This window comes from Pinus tabuliformis, chromosome 9 (assembly GCF_031772625.1).
Source record: "Pinus tabuliformis cultivar Carrire ecotype Pingquan chromosome 9, CPIR1, whole genome shotgun sequence".
NCBI lineage: Eukaryota > Viridiplantae > Streptophyta > Pinopsida > Pinales > Pinaceae > Pinus > Pinus tabuliformis.
The window spans coordinates 1988180888-1988208212 of NC_142307.1; the positions used below are offsets into that span (position 1 = coordinate 1988180888).

The window sequence follows — 27325 nt, forward strand, 5'->3', positions numbered from 1 at the left end:
TCAGAGCCTTAACTGAAGATTTTGGAGGCCCTTTATTTTACTATTATACAATTTCTCTAGCTCTTCACGACCTCCAACCTCTTCCAATTCCTGTGAAACTCAAAAATCAATAAACTATCAATATATCTTCACCTAAGATCACGCATGAATAACTCTAAACACATTTGAAATACAAAGCTACAAACAGTTATAAGGGAAGAAGCAAAATCACTTTTGGTCCAAGGAAAAGACCATATGGTACACCATTAAACTTGTTTGCATGATGAAGTTGCAGTAGCATTTAAATAAACCTGTATGAGATTCGTTACTTACTAGAAAGAAATCTATGTCTAACTCACAGATAGATGAAGAATTCTATAGAGCTATGATAAGGAATCTAGGAACAAACCTGATGTGCAGCTGCTACCTTAAGAAGATATGGAACATCAACAATAGGCCCAACAGGAAAGCGACGATGAACAAGACCATCATGGACAAACATATATGCCATCCCAAAAACAGTGATACCAAGCCCCTGAGGAATTTTTCAAAATGCACGGTAGGTTGATAATAGAGTGACTAACATAGTGGTGTTGAAAATCACCTTAACATAGCTATTAAGTCAAACTTGGTTTAAATTTATAGTGATCACATCATTCTTTAAAGAATATTGTCAATTTAGTACTTCTGTGAATTTCAATGGTAGCAACAATCAAAACAGAGGCCAGTACTTACAACACCAAAACAAAGGTCTGGCACAAGGCCTTTGTGAAAGAATCCATAAGCCAGTAATGCAATGGCTGAACAATGTTGATGATAGAAAACATGTCATTCAACTCAAAAGGCCCCTCCCTTGGCCTGTGATGAGACTGCCCAAAGAAAGTGGATTCTCAATTAGAATGTAAAACTAACATCTCCACAACCCTGTAATCAATGAAGCAAAAGGGGATTGCATAGTGCAAAACATATATTCTATGTTACAATTGGGTTGTTCTTTTAAATAATTAATTATTGGTCCACATTTTTGTGAATTGTAGTTATACCTCATGCATATGCCAGAACGAGGCATACGAGAGAGCTCGATGAGCCTAACGAGCCCAATATTCCATTCCAACCTGTACAAGAACATTTTAGAGTCATTATTTGAATAATTAGTTCCAAATCTAATACCAATAGCTCAAGTAGAGAACTTGCACATACCGTGGCTCCCACTGCTAATGAAAATGTGCCAAACATCTCTGTGTAGGGAACCTTTGCACCCTGCATACAAATTCCATCAGAGAACAAGCAAGGTAATATACCTGTGTCATCTCATACATATGAGCATAAAGACAAGAAAGTCACAAACTACTGAGAATTTATATCCAAAAGCACACACCCATCTAAATGGGTCTGATATCCACCTGGAGGTGAAATAATTAACAGTATATTATCATAACTATGAAGTGGAAGTATTCAAAAGATGGGAAAAGTGATAGTTGGGGCTGAGAATTGAAATGTAAACCTGCATCTGCCAAACAAATCTATGGTAAACAGTCGCAATGACCATGCTAGTAATCCCAATGCTGGAAGTGATGGCACCAAAGAAGTAGGCGTGGCGTTCAACCTTTCTCCTGGCAGCTCTTTTATCCCACTGCCTTTCATTCTCATAAACTCTACTGCTTAAATAATCTGCAAATTCAGTAACAAAATCCTCATCTTCGATGGATTCTGGTTCTGTCTCTTATTGTTGGGATTTTTCACTCAACGCAGAGAACAGAGGCAACACTTTCCTTCTCCCATGGAATTCAAAAAAAGCGCAACCATAACTCAAGCCATTTTTGTTAACTGATGAAGCTCTGGAAAATGCAAGATAATAACGAGAAAACGCCCTGCTTGGTTGTGGTGCAGCTGGTTTGGTTGGCGCAAGAAGAGGTGGGAGTGTTGAATCGCACATCAACAATCATCATGGAGATGAATTATTCCACATTTCTGTTTATTCGCGTCAATACTACAGCCTCTATGCTCTTCCCCGAATTCGAACATGGAACCTGTTATGTAAGCTTGTAGACACCTGCGAACACTTTCCTCAGATTCTAAGAGAACGATCTCAGGGAACCATGATCCCTTTTAACCACCAAGATTTGTTTTCACAATTTACCACCTCTTACCCAACTACATTTGTGCTTGCCCAATATTTATTGGGTAATTATACCCCATCTTATCTTTTCCAAAGGCAGTTAAAACATGTCAACGCCTTCTTCAACTGACTATTGAACTTGTATGTACGTCAATCCCAGCAGTGGATGAACCGAAGTTTATCGCCTCGCTTGTGAATTTTCCATGTGTAAGATTTTAACTGGCTGGAGGACAACGAAAACAAAGCAAGGGGATTGGCTGGGTTGAATAGTGTTTGTTCATCCCAAGCTCGCAGTGAAAAACGCCTTTGGCGTAGATATGGTATAATAATTTTTTTGGGCTTACACTATGTTTTTGTGCAATAAAGATATTATAATCTTATTAACGAAATGATGCACTAGTTTGGCAGAAAATTTGGAAAGAACAAGTGGTTGTAGAAAGTACACACATTTGTCACCATTTATGCCTCAGGAAAAACAAGCAAAATAATTATTGAGCACCATAGTTGAAGCACCTAACATTAATAAAACCACAATCTCCTTAGATTATAGTTAAATTTGCAATTTTTTTTGTGAGTTGAAATGCATTATAAGAGGAGACAGAAAAATTAGAAAACATAAATGAGATATAAGCTTTGTTAATTCATTAGGCGATAAATTTGCAATTGTATATAACTACAATGCAACACTATATAACTTAGAAAAAGAAAACAAGAATGCTAATCATCAAATGAATACAAAATGAAAAACAATTGTGCAAATACGAATATAAATTTTCAAGAGGATTTGATATATGGGAAAATAAAAGGATAACACATATATCTCAATTCTCATGTCATGGCTTCTTTCAACACATAACATTTCATTGAGCATATACATAAATCAAGAGATTGACACACATGCAACTCTCTTTTTTTCCTAACAAAACACAATTCCATAATTCACAGCAAATGAGAATCCAAGTTAATATTCCAAGAGTGGAGAGCAAAAGATGGGCATATATATAATATGGTATAATAAGTATTTTGGAGTTACATTATATCACCGTGGAGTTGAGATATTATGGTCCTATTAACAAAATGATGTCATAGTTTGGCAGAATTTTGTATGTAACTGAATTATTATACTGCATAATGTGCATCTGGGTCTTTGTTTTCATTTGCAGGAGGAAAAAATGTTTGATTCAAAAGTTCTAGGAAAAAGAGAGCAAGAACTAGTTATAAAAAAAATCATTGATTCTAGATATTGTAGCAAACATCAATAAGGCAGTGAACAAGATGTTTTTGTATTTTGCAATTTTGGAACTTGCAATAAAAACAAAACTATACATTAGCGTTGGTGCAAGGATTTGTGAATTATGACATGGTGAAATGCAGAAGGTAAAAATGGAAAGATGAATAACAGAACTGTCAAAATATATAAACTTGATGCATAGAGGAATAATTTTTTTTGTTGGTCACAACTCTTTTATCTCAACAATAATGTTGTTAACTGTTAAAGTGAAAAGACCTCGAATACAAAGTTTTCTTAGATTGAAAACTGTAGATTATATGTTCTACATGTATTGTCGGAAGCTTGTCTCAGCATAACTGTGCACTATTCTTTTAGCTGTGACATTTGCAACATACAATCAATTTTACAGCCATCTATTTCCAGTGTACATTCAACATTGTGCTTATAATTAAATGTTGTGTTATCTTTGAAGATTGTGCATTTATTTGGATGAACAAGTTGTTTGCATTTACTGCAAATTTGCTAAAAAGGAGGAGAGAAAACATTTTTGGCTTTTAGCACTCCTTCCATCTGTTTGTTTGTTTTTGTTTTTTGAGTTGCTAGGTTCAAATATGTTTCGCCAAAATACAAGATTTTGTATATCAAAGTAAAACTATTGTTACTTGAACAAAGAAGGTATTAGGAAAGATACATGTGTTCTTGACTTGACAAAAGATAATAGATGCACTCTTGCAAATTCATCATTCAATGGATCAACAAAAGTTGTTGATCCATAGCGCAACTATTGACTGCCTTTCACATCATTTCTAATAATGTTTTTGAACAAATAGAGCGAAGTCGTCTTTGATGCCAATTCATGCTGTATTTTGAAAAAATGGTCTCTATGACTATCATTCAATAACAACTGTAGTAAATCAGATAACATATTTTTTGTTAAGCAATTTGTACAAGAAATGATGAGATAATTGCTAGTTTGATAACAATGGAACACAAAGATACAAGAACGTAGCTTGAAAGAAACTATTAGCTTTTGGTGAAAATGCAAGTTTGGTTATTGTAGCAGCAAAATTACAATTGCATTGTCATCTGCAACTTCACCATCTTTGATATTGAGTTCAAGTTGCTTGTTATTTTGTTGACAACCTATCATTATTGCTCCTTTTGAGCCAAATACATATGTATCACTTGAAACAAGATGATTGTGTATTGTTGTACATGGAGCTAGTATATGTTTTTTGAAAACTTGTGCAATTGATTCAATTATGGTTTTGTCCTACAACACCATACAACATTTTGCATCTCCTCATTCATAAATTCCCTTGTTTCTTATTGCAAAGTTTGTAATTCAAACATTGTTTCCAACAGTAAACATGTCTTGGAAACACTCTATAAGATTGTTGCTCATGTTCACTGTGGTAGTTAGTTGACAGTGGCTATCAACCAAATTAGCATGGGGCAACCGTGCCTTTGTAGATGAGTGGGGCTTTTAGTTTGTGCTGACCCATAAATAACCAAGATATCGCCTTCAAAAATCTTTGCATATGCTCCTAAGCATATTTCAATGATTGAGGAGGGTGTTGGTTGCATTATTTTTGGTTTGTGTATATGCAAAATTAGAACAATATGTTTTAAAAAACATTGCCATTGATTTAATGCAAATATGTCATTTGACTATACAAATATCCAGTGCAACATAAATCTAACCTCTTTGGATTCTCATCTTCCACTATTTCTTTTTCGAATACTTGTTTGCTAGAGCTAGTTGTTTCCATGATGTTGTTGCAAATGACTCGACCAATTGCTGCCAAAAAAACGGAAATCCAAGTGGTTAAATCTGAAACAAGTGTATATAGAACCTTTAAAACAATATATATATATATATATAATGTTTTGTGAAAATAGAATGTAAGGAAAACAAATGGATATGTAGAGAGTGGTTAAATATGAAACAAGTGTATATATGACCTTTAAAATTATATATATATATATAGATAGATAGATAGATATAATGTTTTGTGAAAATAGAATGTAAGGAAAACAAATGGATATGTAGAGAAAATGGCCAATTGAACAAAGGGAATTAACAAAAAGTAAAATGAGCATGGATTTGTATGAACACTAGACAATTTTTTTTTTTTTTTTTTAGTCATTGTTGGTTGTTATGTAGTCAATGTGCATAAGTTACAATAAAAAAATGTTTTATAGATTTCATTGACAATCACACATAAATTTTATTTTTGAAATGTGTTATTAAGAATCATTATGGCTACAAAAACAAGTGTTCTTTTTTTTCAAAGACACTTGGATAAGAAACAATGAAACATGAACTAGAAAATAAAGCAAACAATGTTATTCAGTATATAGAACAAATTGTCATGAAGTGAAAGCCAAAATGCATAAATTCCATGGTGACTATGACATAAAAAATTTCAATTATGGAAGAAAAACTGAACATATTTATGTTGATGGTTCAAAGACATACAAGAATTTGATATTTGCATTTTTTTGTTTTCTTATTTGTTGTTGTGTGTGACTCCTTTCTTTTTCCATGCTTGCAAATCATAACATGTGTCTAAGGTGGACATTGGCAAATGTGAGAACTATTGTGATAAGTGAACAATGAAATTGTAGGACATGAACATTGGTAGAATGACTCAAGCCAACAACAAAGGTATGGTAATACAAATCGTATGATTATTTGTGCAATAAGCATCGAAGACATGGAAAGAAACAATATTAGCTGAGATATTTGTCCAAAAGTGGTCAAGAATTGAGCCATAATTAGTTGTTATCTTTTTTGTGTGGAAATTGAAGCCATTATTTTGCATAAATAAAATTAGTTTTCTTTGTTGGTGACTATTTTGCAACATGTCCAAATTGAAGTCACCAACAAGCCCTTTTGGGTATTTGTTTCATGTGCGCTATAAAATGAAATTGATGAAATTAATTTTCTTCAATACTTGTATTTGGTGCAATGTATACATTTGCAAGCATAATGGCTTTTTTTCAACATGGAATGTTGCAATTGTTGATTCAATTTGGCTCGTTATATAAGTGAAATGATTGTCAACTACAATATTTTTAATGTAGTATGTGATAATTCCATGTAAGTGGAATAGATGTATGTAGTGATATTTGTTTGCAAAAAATGGATTTCACGGAGGTGATTTTGTTTTTGTTTCTTGGAAACAAAGAATGTTAGCACTCATTAGATCATAGTCAGCAATGATATCCTCAAAATGCAAGGGGAGACTACATGTGTTGAAGGAACATTTTGTCAAGCCATCATTTGTTTTACTTTGATATATGCTATATTCAAGCTGATAAGAGGCATTTTCTCTAAGTCTATGTAGGTCAACAACAACTTTGTCATTGAGGGAAAAGTTTTTATGTTCCAATTTGTTTAGCAAATACAAGGATTTAATATCTTTGACACAAGAAAGTGCAGTATATATGAGTCCATGTTTCCTAAATCCTTTTGGGTCAAAGGCCGATTTGTCCATTGTAAACCCTTGTGATCGATGTATAGTTCATGCACATGCCAGTTGAACATGAAATTGTTCTCTTGTAAAACTATTTTTGTTGTTTGATTCATTATTCCTACAAACTCTAGTAATAGGTGTCCATGTAGACATTATTCCATCTTTGAACAAATGTGCCATTTTTTTTTGAATAGTGCCAACAGTTGGATCAGTAAATTCAATCCAAATTGCACCATTTTCAAATGTCATAGATGCTCTAAAAATTCATTCAGCAACATTAACCAATCCATCCTGAATATCGTAATTTCTGCCAATTAGTTCAATAATCATATTTTCTTTGAGCATAATGGTAGATGACAATTACATTTTGATGTTTTTATTGTGATTTGTATTTGCTGATTCAATTGTTCTATCATATGTGTTTAATATGATTGCTTTTGTGTTGATGAGAGACAACATTCTTTCATTATTTTCATGTACATTCTTGTTTAAGTAGAAGAGGTATGGAAAGGTTGGATCATTTGGTGCACATCTATAACAATGTTTGTTCAAGAATGTAATATCATCGTTAGTATGTGAACATGTCCTAATTATGTTTAAGATCGATACGAAATCTTTATTGTCTTGTTGCATTACTTGTTTTAGTTCATAAGTTTTCACGTTGTCTTTCCAAAAGTTGTAAGGAACAATAGTTCCTTTAAGACACGGTTGCTCAAATATCCAAAAATCACGTATAGGTTGTGCTTGACATAGGTCACCACATAATATTATGTCGAGATTGCCAAACAGGGAAGCTAGAGTGTGCATGATTTTGTAAAGTCGCTTGTCAATGTTATATAGCAATCGATAACCAATTAATGGAGCTTCATCTATCAACAAAAATTTAAGTTGTTTATATTCTTTGTTCAATATATCAGGCATGTTAGAAGCCAATGGCACCATGTGACATGGTGAAAGTGGAAAATGCAAAGTTGAATGGACTGTGTTACCATGTACAATATTTGTAACTTTTCCAGTAAATGCAATTATTAGACCCTCTTTTTTCAAGGGGTCACTTTGTAAGTCTTTAAGTAGAAGAAGTATGGAAAGGTTGGATCATTTGTTGCACATCTATAACAATGTTTGTTCAAGAATGCAATATCATCGTCAGCGTGTGAACATGTCCTAATTCTGTTTAAGATCAATACGAAATCTTTATTGTCTTGTCGCAATACTTGTTTTAGTCATAGGTTTTCACGTTGTCTTTCCAAAAGTTGTAAGGAACAATAGTTCCTTAAGACAAGATTGTTCAAATATCAAAAAATCACATACAAGTTGTGCTTGACATAGGTCACCACATAATATTATGTCGAGTTTTCCAAATGGGGAAGCTGGAGTGTGCATGATTTCGAGAAGTCGCTTGTCAATGTTATATACCAATCGATAGCCAATTAATGAAGCTTCATCTATCAACAGAAATTTAAGTTGTTTATATTCTTTGCTCAATGTATCAACTGTGTTAGAAGCCAATGACACCATGTGACATGGTGAAAGTGGCAAATGCAAAGCTGAATGCATTGTGATACCATGTGCAATATATGCAACATTGCCAGTAAATGCAATTATTAGACCCTTTTTGTTCAAGGGGTGACTTTGTAATTCTTTGTTATAGAGACGCACTAGTGCATGGTAAAGTGCTTGTGCAATGAATGTCTTTCTTGTGCCTGCACCCCCAGCGATGAACAAATAGAAGTGCTTTCCTGGATTGCTTTTTTTCCATAGAATTATTTGTTTGATTATTGATTGTTGCTCTTGATTTAACTGTCTCATAATTTCATGATATGCAATGTCTCCAAAACAAAGGGATGCTTAATGAATTCATTGCTTTTTGTACATTTAGTTTGAGTATTTCTAAATTGCATTTTCTCCTATAGGGCATGTTGATTGCTGTATTTTTCATTAGAACAAGCCCTACTATTGTTGGAGAGGTAAATCCCCTCTGTGGACAGAGGCGATCCCACTAGCCCAAAATGGGTCTAGCAACAATCAATTCACGCTACCATGCAAGTTCCTAGTTGCATACTGAAAGTGGATTATGAGAACCAACCTGCAGCCCAACGCTAATGTCGTAGAAGAGTTGATACTCCCGTTCCCTTGCTTCAGCAGGTCACAATCCTCACGATCTCCGCGAATGGATACCTGCACATGCAAAGAACGAAGCGAATACAAGCATAAAATCCACTAAATACAACTATATATCAGTCAGACAAGATATAGATCAAACATTATCATAGTGAACAATAAGATCAGAACCATAATGATAGTCGTTTATTAATGAATAATCAACAGAGAAAGATACAACCAAAGATCTGACGATGAATCTCTCCTCTGGCTGGGCGAGCAGCTATACATGTCTTGCAATAGACCTTCTCTCTCTCAGACTTCCGGCAGAATAACCTCCCTATGCTCCAAGACTCTTACTATCACTTGAGACAAGCATTATCACAACTAGCATTACTCCAAAACTAGCTTGTCAAATGCATGAGGACAGACTTTTATAGATGGAGTAGGGGAAGAAGATACAATGCATCAGGACACCCATTGTGGATTGGCATTATCTCCAAAAAGCCGCTATGGATAGATGTCAAGGATAGATGATGACTCTCGGCATCTAGAAGATGAGCTTTATCCTCAAAAGACTTCATGACTTGAAGGGAAAAAACATCTAGGCACGCGTTTGTCAAAAATCTTTACCAAACTTGGTTGGCGCGGGTGTTGTTCTAAGACAGAGCGCCAATGGTCACACCCTCTTTTGAGGATCTCATTGATTGGCGCGGGTAGTACATTGTGGACCCGCGCTAATGGAAAAAGGGCACTTTTCAGGGATATTTTGCAGGAGGTGTCTTCAGGGAACATGAAGTACATACTTAGGGGAACATAATGCAAGTGTTTTCAGGTTATGTCACTGCTCACAGGTCCCGGAATGAGTCCTCCAAAGTACGGAAACAGGGGTAATAGGGACGGTGACCAATGGTGACAAATTACTGTGTAACAGATGCCCCCTAAAGCATGAGGCCCGAGAGAGAGAGAGGGGTGAAATGATTTACAAGAACACATGTAGCTGCCGCCGAGAATCTGCATTGAGAGATACAACTGATAGCTCAAGTACATGATGTATGTGGTATGGTCGCAACCATCCATAAGAGAGTACATAATAATCTAGACCCATATTATGGACGCAGCCATCTGGTTAGGATCAATGAATCGACACAGGTATGGTCGCAGCCATCCAGTGAATGAGTCATGTATCAAGAATCACGCCTGGATTACAACAGACACAATCCAGGGTCTTGTGCTCCATCTCGACCCGAACAAAAGTACAAGTTCAAGCATGTGAATATATGAGCTGAAGTTGAAAACTGTTAACAGACGCGAGAGGTACCACCAATAATGACAATGGCCCTCAAGGTACTATAGGTACAATCTACGGCGTGCGAATTAGTGATCTGACGTCGAACACCCGTAGAATCATTCGATCGGAGGCCAATGATGAAAACCTCACGTTGAACACGAAGAACCTGCCATTGAGGCATGCAGGCTCCAAGGCACCGGAAGGGAGTCTCTAGATCAGATTCCTGGATAATGAGCTGAAGTCGACAGGAAGTGACCTTGATCGAAGGTGGGCCATAATGTTTCCCACATCATCGACACGAGACAGAGAGATAATGTCGTGAATCAAAATTATGTGAACTATCAGAGGGAGGTTGTTTCTTTGCAGAGGTCAACTTCTCTTGAACATATCGGCGGCATGATAGTGGAATTGGCAGTATTTGACATCAATGGATCAGAGGTCATGGTGACGAGGCAATGAGCAGATGAGATGTCAAACGGGGTTACCCAAATCCACGGAGGCAAGTGAAAAATGAGATGGGATATCCCCACCCAGATACGAAAGCAGACAAGTGCCATGTTCAAGAGCGACATACTGCCGACACGACAATAATTATGGTTCCTTTTTTCCCCCGCCATTTCTGGCGAGTACCCCAATTATTTTTAACAAGCTTGATGGGGATAACATATGCTTGTGGTGCGTCATTTCGACAAAATCCGATGTCATCAGGTTTTAACGAGTCTGACAAAGGAAGAACTCGACGTCTTTTCATGTTTAGAGAGTTTGAAAAGACAGCAGAAAAGGAAACTGCAGGGGTGTCCTTTTTCGTAAAGTTGTGTCTCGCGAGCCCGAAAAAGTATAAAACAATGCTCGAAAGAACCACCCGACCATTACGATCGAAGAGTACTTTTCATAAATAGTGAATTCGACCTGAAAAAGTAAAAAAACGATCAAAACCACGTCGTTTTGTAACCACTAACGAGTCTGAAACGACAAAAACCCGGTAATCTTTTTATGTTTTAACGGTCGATAAAAAGAACTTAAAGCGACCGCCCCTTATTAACGTTTAACGAGTCAAGAGGAGTAACTCGGCAATCTTTTCCTCTTTAAACGGTCAGAAAAGAGCTGAAAGCGGACCTTAAAGTAACCTTTTCACATGTTTTACCGAGCTTGAAAAAGTAGGAAAAGGAGCTCGTTTCGTCGATTGAGTTGCACCAAACCCTGTCATCACACCAAAAATAGCGTAAAACCCATTTCGACATAAATATATTCCAAAAATACCAAAAAAATATTATTTTTAATGTATTTTTAGGTCAAAAAATGCTATAAAATAGTGAAATGGTAAAAAACAAATTTACTTTTACTTTTCACCTTGTGAGTTTACCATTGGAGGGTTTTGGGTGCAAACTTCAACTGCTGATTGTGATCAATCCAGGAAAGCAATCAAGCCGCCGTCTGGAGCAGGTAAGAGGTCTCATCCTTAGCTTCATTTTCATTCCATTTTTTCAGTTTTTCATCCATAGATGGGTCCCCTGCAAGAGGAATTGCAAAATTTTAGGGCTGCGCCATTGGCGTGAGTTTCCCGCTCGGGATCGCGCCAATGGGATTTTTTTCCCAAAGGGGGCGCGACATTGGCGCGACTGTTTTGAAAACAGTTGCGCCAACCGCACGACCTAATTTTCCCATAGATTTGACCGTTAATTTTGCAATTTTCCTTTAATTTTGGTTTCATCAATGATCTAATGATGATATTTTCGACTTTATGGTTGCAGGGATTTGTGAGAATGGCTGTAGAATGGAGAGAAAGAGAGCATGATGCCGTAGATGCTATGGCATTAGAGGATGAAGCCTGCATTGATGCTTTGAGGTACTGTGGCTTGAAGAAATTCTTCCTCACCTCTTATTTGCGTGCACAACCGGAGCTACTACGATTCATCGTGGATGCTTGGGATACAGAGGATCAGGTATTCCGCCTGAAAGATCAGACATTGGAGCTAGATGTTTCCGTTGTCTACTTTATCACTGGACTATCGCGGAGAGGTGCACGACCCATCTTGACTGGTAGTAGGCCTTCCGGGGAAAAGATGGGGGAGGTGATGGAACGGGTTTGTCCTGGGGCACAGTTTGGATCAAACAGTGCCAAGGTAGATATTATCACAGTCCCAGACCTAGTGCTACGAGTGATACTGTTCACTATCACACGGACGGCTGGGGTACAGGCGCCCCACGAGGCCAGCAAGAATCATTTACTGCTGGCAACCGAGTGTCTCCAACCTACACTGTTTGACTGGGCCACGACAGTGACTACAAACATCAAGAGGCAGCTTACCAAGTGTAAGCGTGATGGCAACAAACAGTTCGGGTATGGATCCATCGTGGTATCCTTCTTCCTGGAGCGACTGCCGATATTCCGGATTCAGGGAGGTATAGTGGCAGATCCAGTGCCACGGGAGCCGAGGTTGACTCGATGGGCAGCACTCATGCCCAGAGGAGGAGGGGGCCAGCAGATGGCCTGGAGGCCCGAGTTCTTCATATGGCTCCGTCACCAGATGATCGTTATAGAGGATTGGCCCTATGCGGGCACTGATTTTACTGGAGACCTAGATCTCCCATTGCCTGCGGGAGAAGACTTGGATGAGGAGCTTGGTAAGAACTCTTTGTGTTTTTGATGTTTTTTGTGTATTTAAGTTTTTTTGTAATACATGTCTGTCTCTGACAATAGCTATATATATGTATGCAGATGTTGGTGCAGAGCGACCAGCTGATTTGTCTCACATAGCACGGAGGGCACAACCTGCAGCCGACCCTCAGGTAGAGGGTGGTGCAGGTGATGAGCTAGTACAGAACCTTGAGGCACTCACTCGAGGGATTCCAGACTATGCTAGACTGGCAGATGTGCCCTTCACGTACCAGAGGCACACAGTGGGAGTACCTACTCGCGTCCATCGTCTGCTGAGACGTTTGGTGCGAGCGGTGACATGCTATCATGAGCATCGCCGTGATTAGACGCCTAGGTTTCATTTTTGCATATTTTTGAGAGACATGTTGTCTGCAGCCATATGAGATTCGGACATGTATTATTTTTTGGATTATGTAATGTGCGTGGCGCAAATATTATGACACACACGTATATATATACATATGCCTATGGTTTATTATTGTGTTTTCATGTGCTTGCTTGTATAATGTTTTGGTTACAAATTACGCAAATGTCTATCTAATACATGATTAGCCAATGCATCAGATAATGTGTTTAATTGTCGTGGAATATGTTGATATGTGATAAAATCAAAGTTCCTTTCTAACAATCTCACACGTAAATACAACCTTAGAATGCGATGGTCTCTAACGGAATATTGCCCGTTGAGCTGGTGGACGACAAGTTGAGAGTCCAGGTTCACTACCAATGCACGAATGCCGAGATTAATTGCTTCAGCAAGTAGCTCGATTACAACACAATATTCGGCGACATTGTTAGTGGTACGACCCAAACACACACCCTGAAAATCTATCAGCTCGCCATGAGGATCATAGATCACCCACGCCGCAGAGGACAAGTTGCGAGTACTGCGGCAGGCACCATCAGCGAAACCAACATAAGGTGCATCAGACATCTGCACAAGAAGCGAAAGACACAATAAGTGGCAGTTACGCCTTTAAAACTGACACACACACACACAACACACTTGCTAGAGTACATGTATGTACAAAATAAAATGTACCAGCATCATGCATAGTACTTTTTCAAATACAGCCCGTTTCGGGGCTTCCCAAGAGGGTTCCCTTCATAATCAATTAGCTCGTAGGCCCCTTTCTGCAAAACTTTCTTGACAATGTAAGGGCCTAGCCACATAGACTCGAGCTTTCCTGCTCCTAGCTTATCTTTTGCCTGATCGTAGAGCAGGACTAAATCTCCCTCAACAAAAGAACGTGGACGTACGGTCTGATCGAAGTGAGTCTTGACTCGCTTCTTTTGTGTTTCGATGGCCAAAGAGGCCAGGCGACGAGTCTCATCTAGCCGTTCCAGGTAAAGAAGGTGTTCTTCTAACAGAGTAGTGTTGGGAAGTAGCTTGATAGCCAATTTTAATGAAGGGATTTCACATTCGATTGGAAGGGTAGCCTCTAGTCCATAAACTAGTTGGAATGGAGTGAAACCAGTGGCATCCTTCACAGAGGTTCGGTAGGCCCACAAGGCAGGGAACAACATCAAATGCCAGTTAGACTTATGCATGCCAACGGTACGTTGAAGCATTGTAACCAAAACCTTATTGATAGCTTCAACTTGGCCATTAGACTGAGGGTAGTATGGACTTGAACTATCGTGCTGCAAGCCTAGCTGGGTTGTTAATTCCGACATCATATGATTACGGAAATGCTTCCCGTGATCAGTAATGATGGCTTGAGGGACGCCGAACCGCGAGATAACATGGTTGAATAAAAATTGCGTCGTTGTGTGACCGTCTTCGGTTAATGTAGGCATCACCTCGGCCCATTTAGTAAAATAATCGACGGCAACGATAATAAACCCATGCCCCCCGGCCGAGCGAGGGTTACAGATCATATAATCAATGCCCCATTTTGCAAAAGGGCCGACGGTGACCACAGGGTGCAATGGAGTAGGAGGCGCTCGCATTTTCCGTTGGTATATCTGGCACTCATGACAAGAACAGACGGCAAGAATACAATCCTTGAAAATAGAGGGCCAAAAATAGCCAGCACAGAGGATTTTTTGGGCAGTGGCATATCCGGACATGTGACCACCACAGGCACCTGAGTGGCAGTCATTCAAGACACGCTCAGCTTCCTCGAGAGTTAAACATCGGCGGAGAACAGAGTCAGCGCCGAGGCGATATAACGTATCCCCAATGATACGGTATGGTTGAGATTGATGACGAATCCTTCGCCGAGCGTCTTTGGACACGCCAGGGTGAAAAGAGGACGTTTGCAGATATATAATGATATCTCCATACCAGGGATCGAGGGTGCTAATGAGAAATAAAGTCTCATCCGGAATTTGATCCTCTACGTGAGAGGTCGGGGAAGAAGATGGCAAAGAGCAAATTAACTCAGCAAATACAAGGGATTTCTTGGACTTGGCAGTGGTAAATTCCAAGTCGAACTCTTGGAGGATAACAATCCACTTTGAGTACTTGCCCCCCAGCAACTGGCGTGACAAAATATAGGTCATGGGGTTGCGATCAGAAATCACGGTAGTAGTACGCAGCAGAATATAATGACAGAAACGTTGGACAGCACAAACGACGGCCAAAGCCAACTTCTCGACATAAGCATATCGAGTTTCCGTGTCTAAAAGGTTGCGGCTGAGATAATAGATAACATGCTCAGTGTCATCGTCGTCAGTTTGAACAAGAACCATGCCGATAGTGGTGTCGGCGACGGCCAAATACAGAGTGTAGTCACGATAATAATTCGGAGGACGGAGCAATGGAGCAGAAACAAGGAGACCCTTGAGACGCTCAAAAGATTCCTGAGCAATGGTATCCCAATGAAAAGGGACATCGCACTTTAGTAATCGTGTAAGACCTTTGACCACCTCGGCATAGTTTGGAACGAAACGACGTAAAAAATTTGCTTTACCCTGCAAGCTCTGCAATTGCTGTAAAGAAGCAGGGGGAGGAAGATTCACTATAGCCTCGACTTTAAGGGGATCCAAACGGATGCCCTCTCGGGAAACGACAAACCCGAGAAGTCGGCCAGATTCAACGCAGAAGACACATTTGTGAGGATTAAGCCTGGTTCTGTAGTATCGACAACGAAGAAAGATTTCGCGAAGGTGTTTAGGGTGGTCCTGACGTTTGGCTGAATGAGCAGGGAGATCATCCAGGTAAGGCTGTACAATGTGTCGAATGTCATGGAATGCATAGGACATTGCACGCTGGAAGGTAGCACCGACATTTTTAAGACCGAAAGGGAGCTTCTTATAGGCAAAAGTGCCCCATGGACAGATAAAGGCAGTTTTGTGTTGATCAGCGGGAGCAATATTGATCTGGTTATAGCCAGAAAAACCGTCCATAAAAGAATATATTTCACTTCCGGCACACTCGTCAATAATTTGATCAATGAATGGTGTGGGAAAATTATCTTTAGGACAGGCTCGATTTATATCACGATAATCGACACAAACACGAATTGTACCCTGTTTTTTATTCACAGGTACGATATTAGAAACCCAATCTATGAGCGGGATAGGATAAATAAAACCGGCTTTAAGAAGCTTCTCGACCTCGGCCTTAATAGTTGCAGCCTTTCGGGGGTGTACGGGGCGTAAACGTTGACGAACAGGCTTAGCACCTGGGTACGTGATTATCTCATGCACCACTATGCTAGGATCAATGTCGGGCATTTCTTCATAGGACCATGCGAAGACATCACGAAATTCGCGAAAAAGATTGGAATAAAGTTGAATCTCCTCCGGAGTACAAGTGACTCCAATGTGAAGATGCCCGACAATCCCTGGTTTCACAGAGATGTCGATGGGCTGGGTTTGCGTAATGTTTGCCATATTCTCTTCAGAGGACACCTGATAAATCTGAATAGGTGTTTGTAATGGGAGGCAAGGAGCAAACCGCTCAAGGCAAGTGAGAATATCCTGAGGGGCAGGGAGAAACGAGGAACGATGGTGAGAATCATGCCAAGGAAATTCCTCGAGAGACATAGTCTCAATAATAGCTTCGTCGGAAGGGAATGTTTCTTTTAAAGGATCCGAAGAAGTCTCATCTACAATCCTTGAGGATGGAGCAAATGAGTGGAGAACCTTGCTCAAAGGAGCAAGTTCAGAAGAGGGAGCTGATGCAGCAATAATTTCAACATAGTTGAGTTCGGCAGGACTCAACGGCATCTGGTCGCCCCAAGAATCTACTTGGTCGGTGGGAGGAATGATCCACGGATCAGAACAAGTAGTAATCATATTAACAGAAGCGACGTTAGGAGGTGGGAGCGGAAAAACACCCATAAGAGCGGGATCTTTGAAAAGTCCGGCTCCCAGACTCTCAGATAATTTCGATGTATGCTCCACAAAAGGGATGTTGCCTTCAGAAGAGGAAGCGAAGAATGATAGCTGGTCTACGATAACAATCTTGCCTTGATGAGGGAAACTGATGATACGAAACAAAGATGAAGCTACAGCTTTCATCGCGTAGATCCAGCTACGTCCGAGAAGGAGGTTGTAGGTAAGAGTAGCATCAACGACTTCAACTTCCATTTCGACCGTCTTCCCTTCCAAACAGATGGGCAAACGTTGGAGTATACCATAAGGACGAGAGGCTCTTCCATCAAAAGCTTCCAAGGTCATGGGAGACTGGCTCAGCATAGGAGATCCAATAGCTTTCCAACAGGCGACAGACATGATGCAAGTTGAAGCACCTTCGTCAATGACTGTACGATGAATCGTTTTGGAATCAATAATAACCTGTATGAGGAATGCGATTTGGGGAGGCAGTCTCTGTGTATGGCGTTCTAAGTCAAAAGTAATTAAATCTGAGTTGGTCAATTCACGCTACCATGCAAGTTCCTAGTTGCATACTGAAAGTGGATTATGAGAACCAACCTGGAGTCCAACGCTAATGTCGTAGAAGAGTTGATACTCTCGTTCCCTTGCTTCGGCAGGTCACAATCCTCATGATCTCCGCGAATGGATACCTGCACATGCAAAGAACGAAGTGAACACAAGCATAAAATCCACTAAATACAACTATATATCAGTCAGACAAGATATAGATCAAACATTATCATAGTGAACAATAAGATCGGAACCATAATGATAGTCGTTTATTAATGAATAATCAACAGAGAAAGATACAACCAAAGATCTGACGATGAATCTCTCCTCTGGCTGGGCGAGCAGCTATACATGTATTGCAATAGACCTTCTCTCTCTCAGACTTCCGGCAGCATAACCTCCCTATGCTCCAAGACTATTACTATCACTTGAGACAAGCGTTATCACAACTAGCATTACTCCAAAACTAGCTTGTCAAATGCATGAGGACAGACTTTTATAGATGGAGTAGGGGAAGAAGATACAATGCATCAGGACACCCATTGTGGATTGGCATTATCTCCAAAAAGCCGCTATGGATAGATGTCAAGGATAGATGATGACTCTCGACATCTAGAAGATGAGCTTTATCCTCAAAAGACTTCATGACTTGAAGGGAAAAAACATCTAGGCGCGCGTTTGTCAAAAATCTTTACCAAACTTGGTTGGCGCGGGTGTTGTTCTAAGACAGAGCGCCAATGGTCACACCCTCTTTTAAGGATCTCATTGATTGGCGCGGGTAGTACATTGTGGACCCGCGCTAATGGAAAAAGGGCACTTTTCAGGGATATTTTGCAGTAGGTGTCTTCAGGGAACATGAAGTACATACTTAGGGGAACATAATGCAAGTGTTTGCAGGTTATGTCACTGCTCACAGGTCCCGGAATGAGTGCTCCAAAGTACGGAAATAGGGGTAATAGGGACGATGACCAATGGTGACAAATTACTGTGTAACAAGTATCATAAATATTTCGTCATTTTTGGATGCAATTGTAGTAGAAGCAGCTTCAATATCACCCCATGGTGTGATTAAACAAGAAAAATGTTTTTCGATGGCATCGACAATGTGTTTATGGGAAAAGTATGCTTCATCTCATGCCTTGTCATTTTTCTTTAATGTGTATTCAAACTCTTTATATGGGATGTAGATCATCATTTTTTCTCTATAATGGTTTTTTGGGTCCATGTGTTCATTGTATCGAATGAATCTTATGACACATGGACATTTTATTTTATTTTGTTGTTATTTTTGTGATTGAATAGGAGGAAACATATTCTGCTAAGTAACTTTCTCAAAGGCAGTGGGTCATGTGACATATCTATCAATGGTTGTCATGCAAACAATATATTTAGAATTATCAGGTTCTTGTTGTAACAATATAGGTATTTTTAGAACATATGTTTGTTTTTTAGCTAGAGAAATGTTAATGGAAATTGTTTTTCTAGAGGATAAATACAAAGGCAATGATAGAGAAATGTGGATTGCTTGTCTACTTGACATTTGTTGCATATTTAGCAATATGTTTCCAAGTTTACGAATAGTTTTAATTTTGTTGTCTCCACCAGACATGCAATTTTCTCAAATTTGTTTGAAGGTTTTTGTCATGGAGCAATCCATTTTTGTCATATAAGGGTTGCAATATGTTGTTGCAACATAGGCATCTAAAATGAATTGAGCCTCTGTGTTCGCTTTGCACAACGAAGAGATTTTTTTGCAAATGCATTTATCCACACATTGCAAGGATTTATTTTGAGTAGTACAATTGGCCGAGTAATACAAAAGCATAAGAGCATGATGTATTCATTTTTTGTAATTCCCAGATCAACTAAAAACATGCCAAATGTTATGTTTTTTAATAGAATTTGTTCAATAGAAGAAATGAAAGTTTCTTTTGCATTGCTTGGATATCATTGTTTTCATTGCACAAAGGGTGTAAGATACAAGTATCATCAATTGGTGGAAAGGAAAACGAAATATACAAGTATAATTTTTATGTTTTTTGCAAGTTTTTGTGTGGTGAAGTGGTTGAAATTGAATCATTTTATCCGACAACATTGTTGAATTAGAAGTCAAATAATGATCAATGGAAGTTATGACATTGACATTAGGAGAATGTTGATATATTGGTGCATCAGGAATCTAAAGAAATCCATGGTCATGCTTTGTTCCTCTACTTTGAACTTTGCGACTAAAAATAATCTCTCACTTGACGAGACAATTCATTGTTTTTTGTTATCAAGGAACATAATGATGAGATTATATGCCTATAATATCAATTACAAATGATTGGTTGATGTTTGATCAATGTGTCAATGCATTCATCATCAGAATTGTTTTTCTGATTTGTTATTGAGTCAGTTCTTTGTATTTTTAGTGCATTTATCAATGGATCCCAAAGATGATCAACACTAGTGAATGTGACCAAGAAAGATGGTGGGCCAAGAAATTGTATCATCACAAAGATATCCTTTCATAAATGTTCAAAATAGTAAGGGAATGTGTAAATGCTCTTTAAACATCGATATGTAATTGGTGATTTTAATATTTTTTTAAGATTGTTTTGATTTTTGACATCTTTAGCAACTAGTTTTTGTCTTCCAGTTCCCCTTTGCGAATAGAAATCCAAGTTGAGCTAGAGACCTAGTTTATCAATATGCAGATTACTTTAAAAGATATGTTTGTAATATGTGTTGAAAAGTCACCAGACATGTGCTACAATTCCCATTATGCAACTTTTTGACAGGAAAAGCAATTGATAACATCAATAGGTTGACTTGATCCAAAGAACAATGGTAGGAAGTTGAGTTCTTCAGAGAATTTGCCTTGAAAAATGTGTAGGGGATGAAACCCTTCAGAAGGCGCAATCTGTATTATTCTTGCATCAAGATCATGGATGAGGTGGGCCTTTGAATAACCATGTACAAGTGTTTCAGTTTTTGGCTCTAGATCACTATCTGCATTTAGTGAGTCTAGTTGCTTCATTTTTTCACTATTGCTCTGATGATTTTGCTTACTTTGATCAAAGTGTTTTTTCCATTCATCATTGATTACTATTTATTCACTCTTGTATAGAGATGTGTTGCACAAGTCATGTAATGCATACATCACTTTTTTGGGTCGAATATTTCCAAACAAATAAGCATTCTTGTATTCCATTTTTCTTTTTAGCATAACTGCCATTGTCATGTTGTCATCAATATCTCTAGGTAGTGTTGTTTGAATTATATCTAGAATGGAAGGAACATTTATGATTGTTCTTGTTAATCAAATTTGTGATCTTTTGTAACCAAGTTGTCTTATTTCTGCAAAACTATTCTTGGCGCTACTAATCTCTCCTCCAAATGTGTCAATTGTACAACGAAGATCAATTTTTTGTTTCGTTGAATATGAAGAGGTGATGCAAATGTAGGCACTTTTTCATTGAGTATTGCATTATTACAAGATTTGCATATTTCTTCATTGAGTTTGATAGCTTTGAAGTTCGATGCAGGGATCAGATAACAAATAGTCGATAATGTGAGTTTGTCAATGGGTCGCATGTCCTTTCCAAAGTACAATCTATCACAAATGCAACATGCATATGTAGGTGTGTCTTGGATTGATTGCAAATATGCCTCGATTGATTTATTTGACTTTACATGTCACTTTTGTGCTTCTTGTATTAGAGCACCTTGTGTCTGCATTACATATTTCAACTAATGTAAGTGAGTGTATCACTTACTATATCCATTGGAAAAAGAGGTAGAGACTTGTTTGTTATTTTGTGTGTCCATTGAAAAATAATTATTGTCCTCTTTCGGTGATGTGAAACCTTTTGATACTTCATTTTTTTTTTGTTTGTCGTAATGTCAATTGGACAATGGTTTAATTGAGTAAAAGATGTAGTAAAAGTATATTGTTTGCTAACAAGATCTCTACAAGGTACACTTGAAATTGAGTTGTAGGTTTATCTTTCCGAGATTCTTTGGAGCACTTTTGGTATGTTGTCATTGTGGTTAATATTTTCAACACTACGAATTTGCAGAAGTGCATGTGATGTGGATATTGGTAAATTCATAAGGTATAAGACTTTGGAGCAAATGTTTGATGAATAGAATCTTAAGGAAATATTTTTGTTTATGTATTCCAGATGTATATGTAACATCAACTAGTTCACATATCCATTGTATTGCAAAAGCTTTTCCTTCTATATGTCCATATGCATATGGCATTGCTAAGTTTATAATATAAGCTTACCAATCATTGATACATTTCTCTTGCTCAAAGTTTCTAGCATTCAGGTGTTCTTTTAAGCAATTGGTAACTCTAATGTCATTGCAAATGAAACAATTGTAAAAATTTTGTGCAATTATTTTTTTCATATTAGACATATCAAACCATGGTGCAAGTGTACACATAGATTCGAACAAAGAGTCATGGAAATAATCACAATTTTGTCCATAGATCAAGAAGCCTTGCTCAAATAAGGTTTGCTCAATTGACAATAAGCCAAAGTGTTTAGGTGAGCATTGGTATGGAAAAATGCATGAGCCAATTGCTTTATCTATTGGAGCTATAATATCTATTGTGCGATATAACATGAGTGGTTCAAAATGTCCACATGCAGGGTTCTGGTTATGTAGCAAAATATTATATTGATAGCCATGAATGTCTTGATTGAACCTAGATATGCTTGGCCATTTATAAATAGCCAAACATTGATTGGAAATAACAATCATTTGGAGAACCATTTGATACAAAATGCATCCCCCCATAAGCTAATTGTAGATGGAGCACAAATAGAAGAAAGTGTAGACAATCCTTGCAAGTACATTACAAAATCATTAGCATGGTGAAGGTCTTGAAGATATTCAGGATTCAGTTTTGTATGCAATGAATGCAAAACAACATCATGTCCATGAGATAGGAAATGTGAGAAGTGGTTTACAACCCCATGTCGTATTTCAGCTGAAGTATAGCCAAAGTGAAGAAGAAAAACAAATGAGTCAAATAGACAGACACCAAGATAAACCTGCGATCAATTTCTTGCAATTTTGATCCATTCAATGCAAAGCTAATTTTCATTTCCATGAAGTCTATTGATACAATATGACAAATTGTCCAAATGTAACAATGATTTATAATGCTAAGAACATGGATTACATTGAATATTCAATTACTAGGTATCATAGAAGAACATTCTTAGATATCCCATATATTATGTAGTCTTCATTGTCTTTGTGACTGTCTTTTTTTCTTGGTTTTTGTTTGGCAATAGTGCAAACATGAGTACCTAGCACCGTGACAAACAAGTAGAGGAAGTGGTGATACAGAACCTTGAAGATTGCATTGTTTACAATCGAGCAATGAGTAGCAATGAATAATAATAAATTTTATGATTCTTAGATTGTTTATATTGCTCTTTTTGATGCATATGTTATGTAACCAACTCACAAAATATAAAAAAATATAGATCAATGACTTCAAAATCAGCCTCTTCGAGGGGGCAACCTCCTTTACATTACACAGACGAATAATTCTTGGATGATACAAATGAAAAAATCTCCTTTCTATATATAGGAGTTTAAGGGGTCACAATATAATCAAAGCCGACATAACAATAATAATAATATAAGGGCACAACAATAACAATAATGGGCTTCTATTGGGCACAATAATAAAAATATGGGGAAAATAGGGGCACAACAATAACAATAATGGGCTTCTATTGGGCACAATAATAAAAATATGGGGAAAATAGGGGCACAACAATAACAATAAGGGCTACCATGACAATAGTAATAGGGGAATCACTAGTATTATAGGGATCTAACATGCCCCTCTCCTCCAAAAAAAGTGTTGTCCTCAACGCTTGAGTAGTTCTAGATGCTTCTGTATGAAATTAGTGGAAGATCACATCAAACATCAACAAGTTCTCCAACTCTTAAAGGATAACCTTTGATACCAAATGTTATGTAACTAGCTCACAAAATAGAAGAAAATATAGTTCAATGACTTCAAAATTAGCCTCTTCGAGGGGGCAACCTCCTTTACATTACACAAATGAATAATTCTTGGATGATACAAATGACAAAACCTCCTTTCTATATATAGGGGTCTAAGGGGTCACAATATAATCAAAGCCAACATAACAATAATAATATAGGGGCACAACAATAAAAATAGTGGGCTTCTATGGGGCACAATAATAACAATATGGGGACAATAGGGGGCACAACAATAACAATAAGGGCTACCATGACAATAGTAATAGGGGAATCACTCAAAAAAAAAGTTAGCTACTGCTGCGCGCACATGCCCCTGACCTACCCGCTGTCGCTGCCTCCTGCAGCTTTCTCGCTTGGCAGCCACATGTCGCTGAGCTCTCTTTGGCATTGCCCGGCCTCCCTAGAGACCCTCTTTCGTTTGAACGACTCATGTCTGCGAGCTCTTTCTCCTTCATCCATTGTAGCCTCACGCTGTCCCTTTACTCGGCAGCCTCCTGCTGTTGAGTTTTATTTAAACAATGCGTCCCTCTGCAGAGGGAGACTCCTCCTCCCAACAAGGGAATAATGAAAATGAAGCAGCATTTGCAACTCTGATATTAGAAAACGGAGCTCCAAGAACCAGGCCATCGGTTAGTAAATTTGTGAAGAAACTAGCGGACATTCCAAAGATTTCACTACTGCCAACTCTCCCAAGAAGAGCTGCCATTTCCTTAGCTGAACGTGGTCTTGTAGGACAGTTCACAGGGCTCTGGCCTTCTCCAAGATCTGTTCAGAAATGGGTGGAAAGAAATTGGAGCCCAAATACACAAGGGAACATAGTTATTCGTTTATGTGGAAGGGGATATTTTACCTTCCTATTTGAAACTAAGGAAGGTAGAGACTTAATATCTAGAAATGGACCTTATTTTATGGATTCTAGAGGACTATACCTAAATAGATGGACGCCAGACTTTGATCTAGAGATGGACATCCCAAGCGCGGTCCCGGTCTGGGTCAGATTGTCGCATCTACCCCTCCACTGCTGGGGTGATGACTCGGTAAAAACTATTGGGAATGCGGTGGGCAAATAAATTGACAAGTGTGAACCCTAAGACAACATGCACGCCTGCGCAAGAATTTGTGTGGAAGTAGAGCTAGGGAAAGGTCTACCTGAGGCAATAAGGATCAAGGTGGATCAATAGACTCACATTCAACAACTGGACTATGAGAAAATCCCGAAAAAATGCAAGGTATGTCATGAATACGGTCATTTTGCAAATAGATGTAGTAAAAAAGAAGAAGCTGAAACTGCTGAAGGTCACGAAGACACATGGGAACAAGTTAAAATAAAGAAGCCTCTCAATAAACAAAATGCAACAAACCCATCACAGCCTCAAGAGACCAATGAAACAGCCCCAATACCTCCAATAATTATCGCCCCTCTAGTTATTACTTCCCCAAATCCATTTGAACCTTTGGGAGAAGACTTACCCTCTCCAAGATCTCCTCCACCATCCAATGCATTAGCTCTCATCACCTCCCCCATCTAGAGTCTATCCCCTCCTCCGCCCACAGTAGAATGAATACAAACTAGAAACAAAGCAAAAGAAAACAATCAAGTATGGGAACAACAAAAAAAAGTTGGAAGGAAATCTAACAAAGAAATAAGGGATGAGGTAGCAGCGAAGGAAATGGCCATAGGAACATAATAGCCAATGGATTCTGTCCTCGGAAAGCAGACGAGAAGCGGAGAAAAATATCAGCACAAAGAAAAGGGAAGGACACATCATAAAAATAGTAAGTAATGATTACGGTCTCTTGGAATAGTAGGGGTCTTAGAACTGCCTTTAAAATCAATGCAGTCGGGGATATAATAAACAAGAGCAGCCATACATTTTTATGATCCAAGAGACCAAAGTAAGTAAGCAAGAACTCCAAAAAATGATTCAAAAACAAAAAGACTTTGAAGGAACAACTATAGATTCTAATGGAGCCTCAGGTGGAATATGCATAATGTGGAACAAAAGGAAATGGGATCTAGTCAACCAAAAAATCAATAATCATTGGGTAAGAACAGATCTGAAAAATAAAAATACAAAGGAGGAGTATTGCATCATAAACATTTACTCCCCCAACCACTACAGAGACGAAGAATAATGTTGGAAGTCAATGAAAGAAAAAACAATAGAAAGGCAAAGAGGCAAATTAATTTTGGGAGGAGATTTAAATCTGATTAGAAATATTGATGAGAAGCTGGGAGGTAACTACTTCAATGATCCTTCAAGAGCAACGCTGGAAGAAATCCTTGAAGAACAAAAATTACTTGACATTCCCCCAAGTAATGGAAAGTATACCTAGAGCAATAAAAGAACAGGAAAACATAACATAAAGGAAAGATTAGATAGAATTTTGATCCACGAAAATATAACAACAACATTCACCATAGTGAAAAGCAAAATTGTAGATGCGTCAGCTTCAGACCATAAGCCTGTGGTGTTGATCTTGGGTAGGCTGGAAAACCAAGGTCCGCTCCCTTTCAAATATAATAAAATTTGGGACAACAAAGAGGACTTCGGCAAACAAATAAGAGAAAGTTGGAAAATCAATGTAACAGGCTCTCCTCACTATGTGTGGGAAACAAAGATAAAAAATTTAAGAATCCGCCTAAAATCATGGGCAAGAGAAAATGCACTCAAAGAAAAAGAAAAAAAACATAACTTCAAGGAAAACTTGACAACATTAGTAAGGAAAAAGAAAAAAAAACAAGAGAGTGAGCAAGATTATGCACAAGAAAAAGAGATTTTTATGGACTTATACAAGCAAAATCGGCAAGAGGAAGAAGAGTAGGCAGAAATCAAGATGTTTATGGTTAAAAGCGGGGGATAAAAATACTGCCTTTTTCCATAATATTATGAAAATAAGGAGAGGTGGAAATCAGATTGAAAAAATTCAAGTAGAGGGGCAATAAATAAGAGGAATAGAATAAATAAAAAAGGCAGCTCACAACCACTACAAAAATCTCCTTTCAATGAGGGATCAACAGGTGGACAACAAGGAATTCTTATAGCAAATTAAAAAAAAATAGTGAGCAGCAAAACAGAGAACTAGATAAAGAGGTCATCGAGGAGGAAATCAGAGAAGTAGTGTGGAGTCTACACCCGGAAAAAGCCCCAGGACCGGATGGATTCACAATCACTTCCATAGGAACCATTGGGAAACTATCAAGAAAGACTTGGTGAGAATGATCAAAAATGTTTTTAAAAAAAGTAAAGTTGGGGGAAATACAAAAGCATCATTCTTGGCTCTCATCCCTAAAGAGATAATTCCAATTTCCTTTGATAAATACAGGCCTATCTCCTTGTGTAACTCTTCATACAAAATAATCACAAAAATTTTGGCAAATAGATTAAAAAAAAGTCTGCCATGCATTAAGGTGGTTTCATTCCAAGAAGACAAATCACTGACAATGTAATAATTGTTCAGGAAGCCATACATAGTAGTATACAACAAAAAGAAAAGGGAATGGTCATCAAACTAGATATGGCCAATGCTTTTGACAGAGTGAACCACAACTTTCTTATTGTTGTCCTCCAAAAGTTTGGCATCTCTTCCAATTTTA

General features: G+C 38.1%; 1 pseudogene; it reads right to left on the bottom strand.

Moving 5' to 3' along the window:
- Positions 1 to 24158, bottom strand: LOC149156983 (beta-carotene hydroxylase 2, chloroplastic-like; annotated as a pseudogene).
- Positions 24159 to 27325: the final 3167 nt, after the last annotated feature.